Here is a 21,913-nt window from a genome sequence, read left to right as displayed (position 1 = left end):
CTTTGTAATGATAGAATAGCTATAATTTTAAGGTTTTAAAATCACTACTTACCAATCCTAATATGACCCTGTTTTAATTGTTAGTTGGCCTCACCTTTGCAAGGTAAGTTCATAGCTCTCATGCAGTTGTCCAATATTAATATAATCAGCTGTGGTGTTGAGCATCCTTCAGTCTCTAAACCAATGATAGTGACAAAGTGGTTTAGAATCAAAATCCCTTAATACTTTATCTATCTGTCCTTTAAATACTTGAAAGAAAGATGGGCTTTTCAGTTTTTCTGCATTGTTAACATTAAGTGGCTCACCTGCAGGCCAGGAATCTTGAGACTGAATCAGGGTATAGAGAACACGTTTCCAGTTGAGGGATGTTACCACAATTGCCCCAGATGATTATTAGTGTTGTTTGGAGAGAAAACTGTGCCCTTAGTTATCTCCTCATCTCCTTACAGCATTAAAGCTCAAAGTTAATATTCCATCCAGTTAAATGCTGCTGTTTGCAAGGAGTATTGTTTTGTATGCCGTTAGCTTAAAATAGCAAGATGTTTTGTTTTACACCGCTTTTGTTTTCCGGTTGTCCATAGATTTGGAGTGATGTGGAGAATAAAGCCATTCTGATGTGGTGAAGCTCCGGATGAACAGCTGCAGCCACAAAGCTAGAGATAGATGCACACAAATGGAAGGGTCTGTGATGCTACCTGGGCAGCAAGAAAAATACTGTCTAAAATGTGTTATTTTGAAATAAGGAAATCTAAAGAAGCAATTTCTTTTGCATCTTTTCTTATTTGCTGCAGTTGAAAATGCTTGTATTTGATAATCAAATTCTGGTCTCTGCGTGGCTGTTCCATAGGAGACGGGAAGGGGTAAGCAGAGAAGATCCCACGTCTGGGTCGCAGCTGTTAAACGTGCGTGGAGGGAATGAAGCACGGCCCTGAGGAGAACAAAGGGAGGATTTTCATATGCTACCTGGGAAATTGTTTTGACAGCCTTTCCTACGTTTGTGCTATAAAAACTCTGTAGCTCCTCAGTATAGCTGGAACCTGCAGTGCTGCCATGAGAAGGCTGTTGAAATGACACGAGTGAATGCCAAGGTCTTCAGAGAGTTTAAGAAGGGAAAGACACCGGGTCTTACTGTACACTGAATCTTCTGCCAAAATAGGTGGTGCTTGTAGTTTTTTAAAGCTGCCTAATTAAATATAGATACAGAATGACCGTTCTGTTTAATAATTGAACATACCACCTCTGGCACTGTACAGTATCCATACAGTGCTTCCTCTGGGCTGATGTAGTTTCAAGGAATATGCTCTGTAACATCGCAGGAGTTTGAGGGTCCTTCCCGGTGAGAATTGCCACTGGCTGTTTTGTGTGGACCACTGTGGCAGCTTGATGCCCCTCGGGCCCAGGAGATGTGCAACAGTGTGGAAGCTCTCCTGGAAATGGGGCTCCTGAGTGGAGATGTATAAAATGAGTATGAGTGTGAGCAGCATGTGGCTATGAAAGAGGAGTTCTCCAGCTGTAACAAAGGAGAACGTTTGGCCTTCGGAATTTGGCACTGTTCAAAAATTACCTGCTCAGTGAAATATGCCCCATTCCTTGGAAATTCAGGATAGAAAGGAAATATCTGATCCTCACCTTTTCATGAAAGATTAATTAGTAGCTGAATTACTAGAGTATGAATATTTACAAATTAGGAAAGTATTTTTCTCTGTCAGTATTACCCCCAACAATAAAGTTGGTGCTGTAACTTTGACTTTTCCCATTCCTTTTCTTCTACACATGGCTTGCTGCCAATTTCTAATACCTGAAGAGAAGTATAAAGGCAACAACAAGTTCAAAAACAGTGATGGTAAATATAAGCAAAAGTTACAAAGCATCATGCCAGGATGCTTTTCTCCTCAGCAACATGAAACATTACTTATATTCAGTGACAAGAGAAATGGATATTAAAAATACTCATAAAGACTTCAAAGTACAGATTAGTGTTTATTAAGAATATGGGACGCTTTACAAATACTTCATAAGGACTAATATAAAAAAAAAAAAAAGAGCTTTTTTGTATAAACTAGCCGTGAATGTAAGGATTTTACTCCTTTATAGACTTAATCCGTACTTACATTTTTAGTGTTTTCCTCCAATGTTTGCCCAATGTAATGGGCACTTCCAGCAAAAACATAAAAATTGGGGATCTGCCAGGGATCAGCGCCAGAGAGCTAATTCCTATGTTCGTGTACTTGCAGTAATTTCATCCTAAGCGGGAGCAGGAACCGTACGTCAACTCCTCCGTGTTTTCAATTTAAGAAGGAAAATAACAAAAGTATTGTTTTGTTAGACTGTAGCGTAATTACTATGGATAATAAAGAGTCTCTGATGCATTCCCTAAATTCAAAATACATATGGAAGTCATTTATTATACACAACGAACAAAACAAGAGGAAATGTGTAAATGTCAGAAATGATGCAATATGATTTTGCTGTCCATGAACACCAACTGAGTTTAGTTGCATGCAAAGCTAATCCAAAAATGGTCAAGGTTGTTCAGACTTCTCTTATTTCCAGTGAGGTGAACTGCTAAGGTCATTTTCTAATTTCACATGCAGAAGTACTTCTGCAGGAGAAGTCAGTATATAGCGATAGAAGAAGAATGATTGGGTCGAAGTAGCTCTTATCAAATCTGGAGGGTGTTGGTTTAGCTGCCTTAATTCTCTGTCTGGTTTCTTCTTATTAGAAGAATCTCAGCATCTCAGTTTTAATTCAGCTGACTAATAAACATGAGCCTATCAGGTCACCGTGTCCAGCTCATCGTCGTTGCAAGTTCACACAAGGATGTGTTGCAAGTGCTCTGTTTCATCAGTTTTCCACACTAGTTTTGTCTCTTGTAGTGTATTTTAAAGAAAGACATCATTGAGGTTGCTGACATGGATAAGCTTGACCAGAATTGCTGAGGTTGAAGGACATGATGAACAGCTTTAGAGGAATGGAGTGCTTCAATATAGAGATATATTGCTGTGGATAATGGTTCAGGCTAATGGTTAATGGCTCAAGTTATTGTCTGAACTGAGGAAAACTCCATAGAATTTAAGAACTTCCAAAGGCAGTGCTATATTTTTGTCTAGATAGTCTGACAACATGAGTAAACTGGTAAATTAAGCTTAGTGGTTATGCTGCTATTCTAGGTACAGGACACAGAGCTGGCCTTTGTGAATTTTTCAGCTCAGAAGATACCTTAAACCTCAACAAGTCAGAAAAAATCCTATTTTTCAGAATGTGTATATAAAGTATCTGTTGTCTCTGGTCACAAGTATACCACTTCACCGAGTGGGCCAAGGGGCAAATCTAAAATATGTCATATAAAAGGAAGCAGGTCAGGATTGCCATAATAATATGATGAGAAAGTGCGTCTAGGCAAAAGGTGTCTGCATGTTTCCACAGTACATTTCCAGTCTTCACAGTACATTTCCAGTCCATTCTTGCTCCCCAAAAATCTACAGTAGAACGATAGTTAAACCCAAGGAGATGCACAGGCACACGGGTGACACGGGAATGCCCGGGACAGGGCAGCACGGGTGCAGGCTGCACGGTGGTGCTGGGGTTCAGTTATAACACGTGGACTTGCAGAGCAAAATCAAGGGGCTGAAAGCATCCTCCATCCTGAAGGTCTGCTGAATGCTGCTAAAAGAATGCTGAAAAGCGTTCTCTTACAAATTCAGTCAATAGGCTATGATAGCAGTAATTTGTGGAGTTGAATTAGGAAACAGACCAAGTATATAGAGTCTCTCTATTATGGAAAACTTTATGTAAGGCAATGCACTAAGCTGCTGAAGTGATACAGTTCACAAGAAGCATTTTAAAAGCAGTATTATTTAGGATGACAGCCACTTGGTAGGTGCACTTTTTCCACATTAGGAGTGCTTTTGAGCAGTTGCACACAATCAGTTTGCAAACTAGACAAATTTATACCACAGAAAGGCATGCAGAGCAGGGAAGTGTGTTTGAACAGGGAGCTAATGCAAAATTGTTCTTCTTCTGCCCTAGTAAAGAGCTAAGTTTCTTTTTGTTGCACATTCAGACTTGCTGTTCAGTGTGTGAAGGATGTGACAAATGGAATGTTGAAGCAGATTTCCCAGTTGATTTTCACTAGTGTTACCTAGTTATTAAAAGGTTGGTATCTGGCAAGATAATATAAATCACAAAACCACAAAACATGACTCTTTTGCACATCTGTTTGAATAAATGCAGGTGTTTGGCACTGTGAACCTCCGTGTCCAAATAGACCGTTGCAACAAAGCATCTTTTGTTGAGCAGTAAGTGGAAATCTCCCTTGCAGCAGATAGAACAGCTGCAGCTGGTGTCAAAGGGTTACACCGGGGCACGTGAATGAGGCCAAGGCTTTACCCTCTGTCTAGACACTTAAAAACGTGCAGCCGTGAGCGGGCAGCGCTTTGTGACTGCATCCTTAACCCAGAACTCAGAAAAGTAAGAGCACTAGGTGTCTTCTAAATCAGCGTGTAAGCACAGAGTTTATACAGCACATACAGAACTATTTGCCATTTGTTTGGCCTAATTGACAATCAGAATAACGCTTAAAAGACCGCAGTGCTTTCCCTTTCCAGGGCCTGTGAAGGAACGTTTGAGGATATCCATGTTAATGATTGTACATTTTACAGCAGAGCGCCCAGTGGAGAGGGATGTTGCAACAGGCTGGGGTCTGCTCCTCTGCCTGGCTTGTTCCAGGCTGCTTGCCTTCCCTAGCTGTTCTTTATTGCTCAGTTTATTCCTGTGTTTCTGTCATTGTGCACTCTTACCTAGATACCTGTCCTTATATCTGACCTGTAAAGACTACTGATTCAACATGAAAAAATTAAAAATGAGCAAGTGTTAAATTATGGAAAGCTACACAGGTAGCTGCAGGACCTCCCGTGCAGGCTTTGCAGCGTGGCTCAGTAGTGCTAGGAGGGCTTGTTGGCAGGGGGGTTGCGGGATGTGCTGGTGCTGAGAGCAGGCCCAGCACACAGCGAAGAACCTCGCGCCGACGGTCCCTGTGGTGCCTAGAGACTTAGGGCATCTTGTGCTCAGAGCTTGAGGAGAAAGTTCTGGAGCTTTTCTTGGTGATCGTAACGATCGAGTTTTGGCTGCGTGCACTGGAGGCCTCATGGATTCAAAGAAATTCAGGCTTTAATAATAATTCCGTGGGGAACATTGCCGGGCTCTGTGGAGCCCTCCATCTCTTTTGGAGGTGAACCCCTTGGCACACTAGTTGTAAGTTGGTTCTTTTAAGGAGTTAATCCTGCTTGATGAAATGAAGCTAAGGGCTGTTTGTTACGGCAGATACCCAATTTGTATGTGTGGTTAAGGACATTAAAACGTGTAAATCAAGTAGTATTCTTCATACGATTATTTGAAGAATTAATCTCTTTAGTGCAAAAATGCATGAATCTTGAGGTGTAAACACATAAGAGATATTGTGGAATATCAAAGAAACTGAAGGTTCTGAAAGATTCCTTGTAGTATTTGCCCCTTGAGGAATGTTATTTGAGTGAGTTTGCATTGAAGTACAGCTTTACTATGGAATTTCTTTGCTTTTAAGCTGAAGCACAAGTCTGTTTATCAGGTCGTCTGTAGCTTCTCTGTTAAAACATCAAAGAAAATATACCTTATGCTAGTTCATCATGTGTGAATATCACAATACATATATTTCCCTGGCTATATCAGCTAATTTTTATGGAATAAGAGCTGGAAGGTAACTGCTAGTTTAGTATTTTTAATTTTATGTGGAACACATGCAAATTTTTGCCTTTGCCTTCAGTGTTAGTATTCCATTTCAGTTTCACAGAGATTGTTCGTCAGGAGCTGATTGTGGTGATCTTCAAGGATGCCTGCAGATGAGTTGGACTCTCTGGATCTCATTTGCTGGTAGTGGAAATATGACAGTGAATAAGAAGTAAGTTGTTTTTTGTGGTGGAGCAGTGTTACCAAAAGGTGGTGAGCAGGGCTGGCTCAGAAGTGCTGATTTAGTGCGCGTGGCACTGCGGGCCTTCCCGGTAACTCTGTGTGGCACGGGCACTCTGCTGCAGCCACTGAAGTGTATAATGACAGCAGATATTGCATTCCTAGTTATATCCACCAAGTTTAGCTTGGCAAACAGTTTTATCCAAGAGCCAGAGGAAGGTAGTGGTCCATAAACACCTGTGTGTGAGCTGTGTTTCAGCAGGCTCTGTGGGAGAGACCCGTTCGGTTCCTAAGCTGCAGAGACAGAGGGAGGAGGAAAACACAGAAGGCTGACTTCTCAACTTCCAACTGCATACGTCTTTTATATAGCAGGATGGCATATAAATGCCAGGTCTGAAACCAAGGACAGGAACAATCCTGATTTGTACCTGAATTGAACTATTATCTGGTGCAATCAGTGCATGTGATCTGTGAGGAAAGAATTAAATTTCACAAAAGTTGTTAAAATAGCACTGTTACACTCTACGAGGCTGTTCTGTCAAAGTGTGCCTGCACTGGGAAACCTCTGGGCCCCAGAGCCTTTCAGGTCGGGTAGCTCTGAAATTGTGTCAGTGTTGCTGCTTGGTCCGGGAAGGAGCAAACGTTTGCCTTTGTACGTGTGCTCCGGTGCTGGTGCACTCCGACCGCGGCTGCGGAGCGCTGCGCTTCGTGCCACAGGGCTAGGACTAAGCAGCCGCAGAGACAGGCCATCCTGGGCTTGTTACAGACACTGGCATCTGAGACAGAAGGACAATGTTAGCTTTGGGGCAGGATAATGCAGTTTTTTAGGAAGGAGTGTTCCTATTTCGCAAAGAGAAGGTCTGGTTTATGGTTATTCCTTGCCGCAAGTTAGCTTAACTCCTGTGTACTACTGCTAGTGCAAGCCTAAAACACACATTAGCTGAGGAGGAAGATCCTATGCCAGTCTCCTTGTATAGTTCATTTTTTAGTTACCATCTGATTGCTTGTATTAGAAGATAGAAAATATTGTCTTATTATTAGCTCCCATATCTTCATTATGACAAAACCAGCTACAGGTAAAACTTTGTAGGATTTTTTTTTTCTCTTTTTTTTTTAATTAGGAATGGGCAATTGCCAGCTTGGCTAGTCATACAAGAGTGAAAAATAGTTCCTATGGCAGGGGCATGTATATTACCTTTGGGTTTAGAATCAGTCCTGGTTCAGCTGTTTGAAGAAAGTTCCCAGATGCTGTAAACCCTGAGGGTCTGCAAGGGTCTGCAGCCTTTTAATGTCACTTACCCCTGGTATTCACTGCTAGCTGGCGTGATGCCTGCACTTATCTTCAGAAAAAGTATTTAGTTGAGAGTGGAAGAATTTTATCAGGATTAAGGAATGGCCATTTGAGAGGCAGAATTGTATTTAAATGACGCAGTAATTGATTTGGGAAGACTACAGGGCAGTCGCTCCGAAAAGCCACATTCCTTCTTGGATTGGTAAATTTAAATCCCCCTTTGAACTACATGGATTATGCCATATTCTCTCTTTTTCTTCCTGCCCTCATTTTTATTTTCAGTGGTTCCAATAGGCTTTTCTCATTATCATTAACTTGTGATCTTGCTTAATCTGACTGAGTGGAATGTGTTCCCTCATTCTCCAGTGCTTTCCTGGCTCCTGAGAAGTTTAATTTTTTGTCTGTTAATGCTGATTTCTAGTTATGCTGCATATTCTTGCATTCTTCCTTTCAGCCCTCTTTACTGCCATGTTTCCTCTTTCCTTTGCTCTTGCCCTCTGTCTATATATGTGTTATGGAAGAGTTCCACAGTGCTTGTACACAAGCTTGTTTACGAAAAATAAATTAAGCAAAGAAGGACTTACTTTATTTAGCCGAATTATCTGACTTATTATTTTAATTTTGTAGATTTGTGGTAGAGCAGCTGTGACTGAATCCCATTACTTCAGGGATTTTGCCCTGTGAGTATGAAATTATATAAATCCTTGGAAGAGAAAGATTTTATTTAAAGTCTTAATAATAAAACTTGTTTATGTTCAACTTATTTGTAATACACAACTAATACATTTCTTTTGCCAGGAAGCTTTTCTGTGGAAGTGCTGTCTTTCTGGTCAGAGTTAAGCATGTAGGTCTGGGTTTATAATAGATGCAGATAGGCTTTTTCAGTAAAGCAGGCTTAGCCGTGTTGCACCAATGCTTCTGTTTGGCCACATTCCATCTGGGAAGAAGGAGTGAGGGGAAGGGATGTGGGCACAGGGGAAAGTGATGCAGAATTAATTCCCTACTTACTGCTTTTAATGGGGGCATAGCCCTTCGGGGCAGCAACATCCAGGGCCTAGCTTAATGTAAAGCAATGCTTTCTTTTAATATAAAAATATACTTGAGTTTCAGTTCAAGAGTACTGGAAATGTAATTCGGTACCCTTGAAAGAGGTGCTTCTGCATTTACAGAGTTTTCTTCTGTTGAAACAAGAAACAAAATATACTAAGCAAATATAACATCATCTTGAAATAATAGTGCAACAAGAAATACTAAATAGGATCGATGATTAATAAATAAAAGCTGTTCCCCACCTCACCTTCTTTGATGGCTATTGCCACTGCCCAGTTCTTCCAGTTATCAGTCATTATGAACATGTGACATGTTTAGAATAGAGATATGTCTTATTTTTGCAGTTAGTGCTTGCAGTTTTTAGTATCAGTTCAGAATTTGAGTCTAAAAGCTTTGGGAAATTTGTGCAGTCTTGTTTTAGACTTCGCTTCCTAACCTAGGGGTAGAGATTTTAGCTTTGCTGGTACTGTGAAGCAGTGGCTTCCTTTCTCAGAGGTCAGAAAGGTCTGTCCTTGTTTTTGTAACTTTGCGGAAAAAGAAATGCCCTGCTTTTCCATGTCTTGTTTAAATTGAGAAGAATCAGTGGCATGAATGAAGCTTAACAGCAGGCAAATGTCACAAATCTTTTAGCTGTTTGTTTATTCTCCTTCCCAGGTGGTGTATCTATTTCTCATGACTCCCCAAGAAGACGTGCGGAGCATTTCTGGACTGAAGGCATCTTCAAAGGTAGTATCTTCAGTTGTGCTTTCGCTGGTCCTGGTTTTGTGTCGGGGCTTGAGGGCTGTGCTTCCTAATCTGGAGCACAGAGCTCACACAGCAGGCTTTTTTTTCTTGGCACAGTTGAGTGTTAATTATCATCGTTGGTGATGCAGAATAAGAAAACAATAGAAATGTATGATGCAAGTCTATAGAATTTCCCTCAAGATCAGCCTTTTGCTTACTCCTCTAGTGAGTGCCAGTTTTGAGAGGAAGAAATGGACTTAAACTGTCATACCTTCCCTGGCAAAGGGATTTATTAGCTTGTACCAGTGCAGTTGTAGCAGGAGAAATGCTTTCAGAGCAGCAACTCCGGAGCCAGACAGAGTGAGCAGAGAAGCAGTGTGCTCCTTAGGTGAGATCACTGTGTTAGAGCAGGGTATGTCTGAGAGGGCCAGGCTGGAGCAAAGGCTGGAGCATGGACTAGAGCAGGGAGGAGGCAGCATCAGTGAGTTCAGGAAGCTAATAGGGGTTTTGCTACTTGCGTCTCAATAAAGGTGGCAAATGCTGTGTCTGCCTGGAGGGAATGAGAGTCTAAGGAACCTTTGGCAGACTTTATGAGGAGGAGCTGCTAGAATTGGTACTACCATTGATCATTGCCGTGGTGTGGGGCAGTAATCGTTGTTACATTTTAAAACTGTTCAGGTCACCATGACAAAATTCTTCCTTTTAGCAGAGATTTGTGGTCAACTTCAGAATCCTTTACACCACAAACAATACCAAGTCGCAACCCAGACGACTCCTAATTCATTCAAAATACAGTTGCAATTCACAGTAAAGGCAAATATTTGGACAGATTGATAGTGAAGGAGTAGCGTAGTCAAGGCACTGTATTATAGTGAGACTTAATATCATTCTGAAAAGTTTTTGAAAAGTCATCGGGGGGCTTTTAAATTACTTGCCTATCTTTAAAAATACTCCATGATCCTATGAACACCTTTCCTAACTATGCTAGACTGCTGCTTAAGAACAAGTTGCTTGGTGAGACCGTTAGAACATTACTTGGTTATCTTCCTGTACCAGATACAAATGCATCAGACCATGTACTCGAAGGTGAAGGTAGGGAGGAAAATCACAGTGAGTTGTTTTTCTAGACTGTATTTCTCTGCTTGTTGTGGGGACTAAAACCACAGAGACTGAAGAGGCACTGCTGGTTTTTATCACAGGCTTAAGTGAATGTTATGTCTAAGCTTCTTTACAAAATGCTCTTGATTTCTTAATAAAGTCTTGCTGCCTTATCAGGGAGAATGTTATCTGCACTTCCATGACTTTATTCATTAGAAATCAGTGTTTCAAAAGCAAATCTCCCTCTCACAGTATGTTTGCATATATTGGCAATCACGTAGCAAAATGGAGCCGCTGTGAATAGGCTTGCCTGTATCCTGGCCCTCTGGCTGGGATTCACAGTTGACTGTCCTAGTGATCCATAGCTAAAAATAAACCCGGACCTGGCCAACAGTAACAGGGAAGGTTGCTGCAGCACGGCTGCACGGGAGCAGTTGGGTTCAGCGCGGACTGGCAGGCCGGCGGTGCCGCCCGCCTGGCGCAGCGTGTGCTGCGGCTCGCGCTGCCGCCCCGCGCCGTGCCGCCGGCCCCGGGCAGAGCAGCAAGAGGGCACCGCTTAATCGGGAATGTCAGAATGCCACGAGCTGACATAAGGCAAATGCCACCCGGAATGGTAAAATAATTTTGTCATTTTTATTAGCAGGAGACGGTAAAAGCAAAGCTGTTTTCTCTCTACAACTTTTTTTAGTCTACATTAGAGAAACAGGAGGAGGAAACTGCTCTGCTGTTGCTCATGTGACTCATTAAAAATCTCTCGTTTGCTGCTAATGGATATGGACAGGGTAGCCTGATCTGCGAGGATCATATCTACAGCACAAATTAGAAAACCTTAGATTAGGGTCTGACAAAGCAGACGTACTGGCAGGACACCAGAAAATACCACACCAGAGGGCCCGATTCCTGGCAGAGCTCATCTCCGTGCAGCCCACGGTTAACTGGCAGTTGTCTTTTGGTGCAAGTTCATAGCTGGGTTGAGAGAGTCATGAAGAATTAGTCACTTGGCCACCACTGCTAGAGCATAAACTCAGGATCCTGCTCTAGGGCTTCTTTTCAGTAATCAGGAGGACACAAAGGTATTTTAGCTTTTCTCTTTTCTTGCATCCCTACAAAGAATGAAGAGAAAGAAAAGGAGGAAGATTATGTACAAACTTGGAGTAAAGGAAATATCAAAATCAATCAAGTATGTCTTTTATGGCGTTTGCAATGTGTTTTTGCAGAGAAGGCAGAAGCACTTTTTTTTTTCTACATCATAAATGTTAAAAATAGAAGCCTTAAATAATAAAAGAGGAAGACATTTCTACTGGCAGTGGGCAGAGTAGTCACCAACTTAACTAATGTAACTGTACGTTCATCCTGGATCTGTGTCAACACACATTAAAAATCCTTCATCATTTTAACCCATTTAGTCTGCCGAGAGAATCTTGGGAGACCACTGTTGCTCACTGTATTAAGAGCAGCAGCTTGTCTTTGACTTCTGAGTGTTCAATTTTTCAGTTGCATAACGCGGTCTGACGCACACGTGCTCTCAGAAGACATCTCGCACAGAGATCCTGCGCAGGCAGGTGAAGGGCAGGGCTTCGTGTGCTTGGGTCAGGTTCTTTCCCAGTATATAGGTTTGGACTGAGTCCTGCAAATGCTTCTATCTGTGTAGGGATTATTCAGCGCACAAAATCATTTATAGGAGCTGTGCATTCAGTATCTTTCTTTTTTTTTTTTTTTTTTTTTTTTTTTTTTTTTTTTCTTTTTGTCATCTGGTCCAAATTCCATTAAAATCACTGGAGACTTAAATTTCAGGAAACTTTGAATCAGGCTCTTGATGAGGGAGGCAGAAGTACCCCAAAAGAATATTTTCCTTAGTTTCTACACAGGGTGTTTTTCTGTACATGGTTGCAAGAGTCGTGAAATACAGGAGAGGGGTGTGAGGCGCTCGGTTAAGGTTACCCGCGTGGTGAGGAGGGCTCTTGCCCTCTCTCTTAGCTGCCATTACACATGCACGTGGCGGAGTCTCACTTCATTAGGATGGTGTGTGCTGCTTTCCCTTGAGCAGCAGTTTCCCCTTCAGGTACAGAAAAGCACAGAAAAGCTTGAGGCTGTTTGCCTGGCTCTGCTAAGGAGAGAACACGGAATGACTTGCCCGTGTGGCCGGAAGGAGTCCCACTCCTCGTAATTGTCCAGGTCGTTGGCAGGCACTCGGGAGGCATCACATTCTGCTGACTTCTACTTTATTGGAACTGTAAATAGAGGCCTTGAGCCCTTATGAGTGAAGCACTCCCCCTGCTTGCATTAAATTGCAGGCTTGCGGCTTCCCTGCGTCCCACACATCTGTCATCCGTGGGGTGTTTCTCCTCACAGACATCAGTGCCTGTTGCAGCCTTTTCTACGAAAGATGAGGGAGGTTGCTCAGCAGGGGTTATGTTGTTTGACTTTGTAAAGCTCATCAAACTTTTTCTTCCCCCAGAGTTCTAACTCTGAGCTGTCTCTGTCTTCACTGAAATCAGTAGTTACTTTGTACTTAGAAAAGGTGAGAGATCAGACCCTGAATTTTCTTTGAGGAAAAAAAAAAACAATTAAATAAGCTTGTCATAGACACCAGAGCTTTCTATAGGCATCATGTCATTCTTCAGAAGCTTAGATTTTTTTTCTCCCCCACACTTGTCTATATCCACTCAAATGGATGGATTTACTTCTAGTCCTGGCCCTTACAGTTGTTAGTACATGTTTTAGCCAGAGGATTGTTCACAAACTGTGAGGGTGAACTAAGTTGCTCGTGCTGAGCGGGCCAGCTGAGCGGTTTTACAGTGTACAGTAGCAGCAGTGAATGTGACGCTCCGTGACACTGTGCATGCCCCGGAGACGCAGCGGGCGGCACGCTGGGATCGTAAGGTGTTTGCACTGATGTAATAGTGGTCATCACAGAGCTGCAATTAGCAAGCGTCTGCATCCTGCTGTAGGGCAGGCGGAGTGTAAGCCTTTTACTTTATCTCTTACCTTATTTTTCTGTGAGATTCTATTGGAGCCATGCACTTGAAAATCATGTTTTTAAGTGCTTCTTTCTTTAGGGGACAGTGTGTATTTTTGCTTTATGGGCAAACAGCAAAACCTACATGAAGACTCTTAATTCTGACATCTTTCTTTCCTGATAGTTTTCTGTCTTGGCTTCTTTTTCTTGAGGAATAGTTTGATGGCAGTCTTGGGGTATAGCTAGAGTAAGTATCAATGAGGTACAATAATGACTCTTGTCACAGCATTTTGTTACCTGTTTTACAGATGCGTTCTGAGAGAGGATTTCTTTCAGACAGACACGAAGCAATACAGGCATGCCTGACAGAAAGCATCTTAAGGAGGACAAAAAATAAAATTTCAGGGCTTGATAAAAGAGGTAAGTAGGATAGTACCACTAACTCAGCCTAAATGAACATCATTTCCACAGATCTGCACATCTTGTGCTTAGTGGAATGTTGCATTCTTACTGAAGGAAGTCTTCAAAGAATGTGGAATGTTTTCCTTTCATACTCCGTCTTTTAACAGAATTTGAAACCGTGTGATTTCTGTGACCTATATGGGAAATTATGATACAACGTATATTGGCAGTACTGACTCATGAATTTTATGTGTTCTCACATAGGCATCAAACCAAGCTGAAGGAAATTTAAGTTTTAGTAACCGCATGGTCTGTGAGAGCTCCAAGTCTGGAAGGGGGCTGATTCACATGGTTCAGTCTTTTTCTTTTTCCTCCTCATTTGAATCTGTTCAGACAATTTGAGGTCACACTGTCTTCTTATCTCCTGCAATTAGCTTCATCTTCCCTTTAATGACTCAGCTCTAGCCCTTAGGCATAGCAGCAGTCCAGATGCTGCTGCAGGAGCACAGACACTACACTTACAATCCAGCCATGCTTCCGTGTTAGTCTTTCCATCATCACCACAACCCTCAGCTGAACTCTTCTGTCAGCTGCCTGGAAGCCTGGGAGGCTCTTAAGATTGCAAAAAGGAGGAAAGCGGGGATGGGAAAAGGACTAAAGTTTCTGTGGTGGTACTGGCATTCTGGAATTCTGAAGGAAAGACTAGTAGAAAGCAGTGAAAAATACTGAAGCCAAACCATATCCTGTTCTTGATCCTGTAGTAAAAGAAGGCAGGATCAGCCAAAGAGCTTATTGCTTTGGGAGGGAGATGGGAATTAAATATAAGCTTGGATGGTAAGATGATTTTCAGCACTGACAAAGTCTTTGGTGATGGTGTACTGCATTTGCAGAATTGGTAACTTTCAACATTTTGGGGAGAAAACTAGGAAGAATGTGTATTATACTAAAACTGTAGTGAGGGAATAATTTTTTCATTTCTCCTTTTCTCTGAGATTTTGCAGAATGCTACACAGTCATACAGAACTTTGTAGAAAGTGAGCTGGCAATGTCTGTACGATGCTATCAGAGACAGCATTGTGACATTTTTCAGGTAAATGCATATTTTGTATACAATACAAATGCTCTGAAAGTATACATCTCTTCATTAAAATAGTATAAACAAAAAAGTGCGAACGTTTCCTAAAGAAATTACTAATGAACATTAAAGCTTTTCACTGCAATTTCCTCACATTCTTGCTAAAATGCCACTGTAATACTCCAGTAATGGTTGTGTCTCTCTCATCTCCTGAGACGATGGGATTCGAGCCCCGCTGGCTCCAGCAGGGTCAGCTGGAGTAGGCTGCTCAGCACTGTGTCCGCGCAGGCGGCTGCGCTGCAGACATCCCCGCCGCCCTGGGCAGCCTGGTCCCACCTCCGTCCCTCGCACAGCGCTTTTCCTTAGGTGCTGGTAGGACATCCTCTCATCCTGTCACAGGGCACTGCTGAAAGGAGTCTGGCCCCTTTCTCCTCACACTCTCCCTTCGCACAGGTAGGCACATGGGAAAGGGCCCCTTAGCCTTGTGCTCCACAGGCTGTGCAGCTGAGACGCTCGCAGCGCTCCCAGCTCTTGCTGTCCCTGTATGAGAGATGCTGCTGTTCCCTATTGACTTCTGTGGCCTTTTGCTGGACTCACTGCAGGCTGTTCATTCTCTTGTACTGGGAGCCCAGCACTGAACACAGCTGCCCAAAGTGACAACACAAGTGCCCGGTGCTCAGCAAAGGGGCAGCGTGCAGAAAAGGTTCTTCTGAGGCAGCCCAGGGTGGCACTGGCTGCCTTTTCCAGGGAGGTGTTGCTGGCCCCAGCTGGACCCCGCTCCAGCCGCTCGACCCCGCCAGCCTCTGCTGGTGCGTGGTGTTATTTCTGCCCGTGGGCAGGACTTCACACCTCCCGTGCTGAACTTGGGGGTCCTCTCTGCCCATTTCTGTGGTCTGTGAGGCCCTTGAATGGCAGAGCAACCCTCTGGTGCATCAGCCACTCCTCCCGCTTCGCTGGTGTCTGCAGACTTGCTGAGGGAGTGTTTGGTCCCAGCATCTAATTTATTAATGAATATGCTAAGCAGCCTCAGCCCTATAGTGACCCATGGGGCACCGCTGGGGATTGGGCTGCAGTGCTCTGCTGTTCATTGCAGCCCTCTGACCCGAGCAGTTGAGGCGGCTGCCAACCCACCTCCCTGCCCTATGTGCCCACCCTGCAGTGACGGGAGGAAGGGCCAAAGCCTTGCTGCACTCAAAGTAAATGGTATCTCCGTAATTCTACAATTACATTTTTAATATTGAAAAGTACAAGAAATTCCTTGCATATATTCTTACAAAGATAGAATTACTTCTTAAAAAGGGAAGAAAAATTACTGCAAAGTTGGAACATTATCTGAGAAAATCAGTTCTGTTGAAAATCTATAAAGATCTGATAATGGTTTCCTCCAGAAGAAGACTACAAATCATAGGACAGACTATACCTTCTATTCTAAATGAAATATTTATCACTCTGTTTCAAATATATAGTTAGAAGCAAAATATCTGCATATCTATAGTGAAAATAAAAGGATTGAAATAGACAATTGACTTATTTGCCCCGAGGACAGTTACTTAATTCTTTTACTTTGAAATACTTTATTATTATTTTTGTTATTGTTATGTTGTATTCATATTTCAGTGTGCAGAAAGAAAAAGATATATGCTAGCATTCTTGTGGAATAATAATTGCAGACATGTAGATGCTGTCATAGAGCACATAATTGGAAAGGACAGTTGTGAACTTAAATGAACTTGAGTCTTGAGATGTCTTGGAACAATCACAGGGACTTCTCATTTTCTTCCAGAATTATTATATTCTGTTGAATGAGTCAGTTGAAGAGAGAAAGAATATCATGAAAGAGTGAACAGGTCTTTTGCAGAAAGTCATGTTCATAGCTCTCATGGCTGAAGAGATATTCACAGAATGTTTGAAGGTGCAATTCTGCCTGATTTTCATGGTATTAGTGAAACTATAATAATTATTCTAGTCACATTTCTAATAATCATTTTAAGCAAAGAACCAAATTCTTATTAAAACCAAGCTATTTTTATTTCTCTCCAAATAGAGCTTTAAGTAGGTGGCAATTACCTCTTTAACTTCGCAGAGGTGAATATATATCCCATTTTTAGAGACGTACAAAAGAAGAGATGATGGAGAACCATTTGCACTAGCAGAGCTCCCTTCAAAATGTGTTACTTCCAAACTCTTCCCCTCCCCAAGCAGTGAATTGAGTTTGATGGTAATGAAATGGCTGATTTCATAGCACTAGAGACTGGAAATCTGCTTTCACATATACCAACTTTCACAATTCAAGCAATGTGTTTCTGTTTGAACTCAGAACCTGGGTAGAATCTGTGTTCACAGCCCTTGTATCCTAATCTATCTTTTACGCAAAACTTTCTCAACCAAGCTCCCCTCAAGATCAGCCAAACAGCTTCTGTTTAACGTTCAAGTGAAGAATGGAATAACCTCTCCTTGCAGGCACGTGAGCATCCGCTGGAGCTGCCAGCGAGCATCACGCTCATGGCAGGGGCTGTCAGCATTGTCAGTGTCGGCTGGATTGACATTGCCAACTCTTTTTTTTTTAATCTGAGTTTTGAAACAGGTGTTGAAGGGCAGTGACTTCTGGTATGTAGTGATGAGCTGGAAGTTGAACATTCATCCTGTTTTCAAATCTGTGCACATTCTTCTACATGCCAACTCCCATAGACAACCACATTCTTGAAGAACTCTCTCTTTGAAGTTGAAGTTGTTTACAGCAGTGTGAAATACTTCATCAGAGACAGTACTGAGGCAACACATAAACGGGTCAAATTGCAGCTTGAGATGCCTTCTAGCTTGGACCCCTGTGCAGAGACATTCCCAGTGTGGATAGTTGCAGCTCAAGCTGTCTGCACTCGAGTCTTGGCCGTCTTTCCTGCAAAGCTGCCAGGTGCAGAAAGAAGCACATGGTGTAACTGTGACCTTGCGCAGTTGAAGTGAGCCAGAGTGGTTCCTTTTAAGTCGCTCTCTGCCTAGGAGGGGGATCAGCAGGGCACATCAGAGGGCAGAGTTGCGTGCGTTTGTAGGTGTAGACGACTCTGGTGTGCTTAGCAGGAATCCCCCTGAAACATAACAGTGAGACATGATCTTGCTGCAGTGTGGTTATAGGGTGCAGCTGAGGTCAGCTGGACTCACGTCTGTCCCCGTTTGAGGCTGATCAGAATATGAAGGATGAGAAAATAAATTACAATTGTTATCGGCATTTTCCCTTTCTCTGTAAATTGATAAATCAAAAGGCAGCAGTGTTGACCAGCTCTGCCCTTTTGTTCTTTTTCCCTTTTGGAAAATGACCAGACGTAGCCAAAATGGTCGTGGGTGAGTGAAAGGGGTTTCTGCCTGTTCTTTCTTGTAATTTCTGTAATGTTTAAAAATTTACTCTTAGCTGTCCCAGATGATGCTGCATTGTATTAAAATTTTGATCTTTGGATGATGATTAAAGAATATGCTGCACTACTTTAAAAGGATTTTGTCCAGTCCTCACTTGTGAGTTCGCAGTTCCTGCTTGCAGTCTGCTCTGCTGACCTCCTCATCTTTCTGAGCTGGGGCTTCCTCACCTATTTGTGGAGATTTAAAAATATTTGTCTTCCTCATAGGCATGTGCAAATTGTGTCTGCAAGTTTTTGATATCCAGTGTTCACAACTCAAACATATGAACACAGGTTAGAGTTTGATCTGGATAGCAGAGAGAGCAGCCGTGAGCTGGGCAGACTTTCTGGGAACACAGACAGTTTTGCAGTTAATACTGGATGTGTAGATGCTGTTCTTGCAGGGATAGTACGAACTAAACTGCTTCAAAGCGAGAGGAACAGTCTCTGCCTAAGCTGCAGCCACCTCAGTTTCTCTGATTTAGATAATGGAAGGTGAGCAGATTGACCCCAGTTGCATGAACTTCCCCTGAGAAGAGAAGTGAACGCAGAAATGCTACTTCTGCATTTTAAGAACCCAGGAGATTTTATTATCACTGAACCAGATCTTGAGATTTTTATTCTGACTTGATCAAATTTCCACAGAATTTGGGGAGAACAAATGACTGAGATGTAGAAACTGCTGAAGATATGTCTGAGCATCACAATTAAAGATTTGTTCTTGGGATGGTGATCCAGCATGAGGATATTTTAGAGAATATTGATCACTGAGCTTACATTACTTGAAAAATACCTGCTAGCCCTCTTTTCTTGTGCTCTGGAGGTAGTAACACAGAGGAAAGGTGGGCAGGATCTGGCTCAGGAGGTATCGTCCTTTCTGGCTGGGACAGCAAATGTGTGTGGAAAAGAAGACAGATGAGGCAGGAGGAGCTTCCTAGACTTCCAGGATATGGCTCTGGAGCACTGCTGGTTACCCAGCATTTAGTTAACTTTACTGATGACTTCAGATGAGGAAGGAAAAACTGCTAAGTTAAAATCTGTGGGGATTTTGTTTTGTGGTACAGCACACAGTTAAGCAATTCTATTGGATAGTCATCTTGTATGTCAGCCTTGATCCAATTAAAGCATTTAATCTATTTGGCATTTAAGTTAGACTTAGTTTAATAATAGAGCAGAGATACCATTTGAGATCAAAGAGCGAGTCTTATGTCTTTATCATCTTTTTCAATCATTTCAAGTTCTTGTTGGTGCTTTAGCAATTCTTTTATGACTAGGTTAAAGCACATGCAGAAATTTCCAGGATTTTATGAGAAACAATTGCTCGTTTCCATAACAAAGTATAAAAAAAGTAACAACAATGGCCTTAAAGTAGATAAGAGTCCCTAAGATTCCTTGTTAAAAATAATAAATGCACTGAATAAGAAGCCTGTGTCGGTTCACAAATTTGAGATGCGACAAGAAAATTCTGCCTCTGTCTTTCCAGAGGTCAAGGCATATTTTTAAAGAAATATATTATTTCCTCCTCATTGCTGATGAGCCCATTGCATCTTCGTTCTCCTTTGTGCTGGATCCTTTCTGACAGCTTTTAGCCCCTTCCATGCAGTAGGAACTGCTAAACATTTTGGGACATAGGGCCTGGTAGAGGTTATTGGACTTCACCTGCATGACGCATGACTGATGAAGGGTAAGAATCTTCATGTTAAATATACCCATATTTAAAGAGTATGTAGTCCATATTTTACCTCTGACAACAAGTGCTGCCGGGGTTGGTGGTCTCATGTGTTTAAATATGAAGATATCAATGCATTCAACAAACATAGGATGATGGAGAGCATTAACTGCTACCTATGGGGCAAAAACCAGGATTGTGAGTAACTAACTGCCCGTGTAATCAGTGCAGGAGAAGGTGTCCTCTGCTGTGTCCTTATGAGGTAGGGTACTTGATCTGCCTTTAACTTTGTGGTTGCAGCTGATATTTTAGTAATGGAGCATGTAAATGTGGCAGCCAGCGTGTTCCCCCTCAGTGAGGGAAAGGGGTGGCAGGAGGCAAACGGCTGTTACAGGCGTTCGGGGAGTGATCATTTCATGAGGCTTAGACTTTGAAACAGGGCTTGATCATAGACCGGAGGCTTGGGAGCAGCCAAGTTGAAAAACCTGCTTTTAGGCAGCATTTTTTTACTGTATTATTTTTATGTTTATTATCTGCTACCACCAACAATGTGACAACACTTAAAACTGTAAGCTTCGGAGAGCAGAGGTAGTGACCCCAGCTCCAAGCTGGGTGCAGGTTGTGCGTCTTTTGCCAGCACCACTGATGTTTCTGCGATACCTACTCTGGCCTAGTATTTACATTTTCAGCTTTGTGAGAATTTTACATGCGGTGGGAATAACCTCTGGTGTGAGCGGCACCTCTTGTGAGCTCAGTGGGAAGGGTGGCTCTCCATCCTGCCTCCCGCCTCTAGGCCAGGCTTCCATGCTTACAGCACTTCTCCAGGCTGTTCCTCAGGGAGAACTGAACACAGGAGTGCCCTGATCCCCCAGCACGGCACTTTCTGTATAGCACTGTGGCAGGGAGAGCTGGGAAGAATGTTTTAATTGCAGAGTCTCAAAAATCTTTACCTCTGACCTCCTTTACCGAAGGAGACAGAGAAAACTGCTCGCACAACAAGCAAGCCTTAGGCCACAGGTTGAGAAATAAGCATAGGAGTTGTTTTTATTCCATCACATGTCTCAATTACACGTTTGGAAATCACAGAGTGTCTTGATGGGGTGACAAGGCCATACGCTGTTAAAGCATCTTTAGTAAAGCAGCAGCCCACAGGCTTGCTGGAATTAGCGTGTGGGTTTGTCCTGCTTCCTGCGCCGTGTGTTGTGGTACTGACACCGCTCAGGATTGCCTGTGGAAAACAGTGATTCGTCCTGAGCGTCTCCGACTTCTTGCTGTAGTAACTGTGGAGAGGAGTCTGCATTCCAGCATGGCTTTCAGTGCACACCTCCTGGTGGGCACTGCGACCCAAAAATGGGATCTGCAGAAAATGAGAGGAGTTTGGAAGATGTCCGTTTCTGTGATTACCAGTGACTGTCAAATGTCTCTTGTTTTTGTCATTATATGCTGTTCCTTGCAATATCTGGCCACAGGAACATTAAAATAGTCTTGCTAATATAGTATTGTAAAAGCAACACTTAAGGACAGGCAACCACGCTTCCTGCTAAACTAACCTAAGCAGAAAAGAAGTCTGAGACTTCATAGACAACTACTTTTTGCCTTCTGAAGGCCCCTTTACAAAGCCTAGGAACGTGGAATGTTCCCCTAGGCCTGAGAGTTAGCTGAGCTCGGGCGGACACAGTGACCTGCTTCTGGAGTTAACACAAAGCATCCAGGCTTTGGATCCGCGTTTGCCTGTTGGTGTCTTGTGATGTGGAAGCAGCTCCCTCTAGTGCGAAGAATCGTTCATGAGGTCACCTGCCTTCCAGGGGAAAGGAAAAAACTTGCAAGCGGTCGCCTTGCTTCAACAAATACATATACACCTGTATATGTATACACATATATAATACCATATAACACGCCTCAGAATTTTTTATATTCTGAGACATGCTAGCTTAAGTAAGATAACTTCCATAAGCTGGCCCTGTGCAGTTGAAAGGCAGGAACTCATATTATTCGTTGTTAATTACTGCAGTATTTCTGTGCCAGCGTAGTTTTAAAAATAACTTGAAATTTTATTTTGTTAGAGTTAAGGGAAAAAATCTGTAGTTCATTGTCTGCTTTATTGACTTAATTAGTTTTCATCATTTGTACTGCAGAATTAGCAAGTTTTGCTAGTTTGCACTCTCAGTGTGCTGGGGAGGTTGAAATTACCTGTAAGTGTCACCCCTCCTTCTCCATGAAGCCCTGAGCCCAGCTGGGCTCCTCAGAGACCTGCAAGAGCTTTGTAGACCAGTTCTGAAAGGTGCTGGGTGCTTTGGTTGCTCCCAGCGGTTGTGAC

General features: G+C 42.7%; 1 long non-coding RNA gene across 1 annotated transcript; it reads left to right on the top strand.

The window, feature by feature from the left end:
• Positions 1-5,831: 5,831 nt before the first annotated feature.
• LOC112952519 lies at positions 5,832-13,465 on the top strand. The gene is made up of 4 exons (XR_003250411.1): positions 5,832-5,935; positions 7,862-7,914; positions 8,939-9,010; positions 13,373-13,465. It is a non-coding gene; the product is annotated as an uncharacterized LOC112952519 (long non-coding RNA).
• The last annotated feature ends 8,448 nt before the right edge of the window (positions 13,466-21,913 follow it).

This window comes from Nothoprocta perdicaria, unplaced genomic scaffold (assembly GCF_003342845.1).
Source record: "Nothoprocta perdicaria isolate Ctin4 unplaced genomic scaffold, notPer1 scaffold_4, whole genome shotgun sequence".
Classification (NCBI taxonomy): domain Eukaryota; kingdom Metazoa; phylum Chordata; class Aves; order Tinamiformes; family Tinamidae; genus Nothoprocta; species Nothoprocta perdicaria.
Note: the sequence above shows the minus strand (reverse complement) of the source record. Positions and strands in the feature narration are given on the sequence as shown.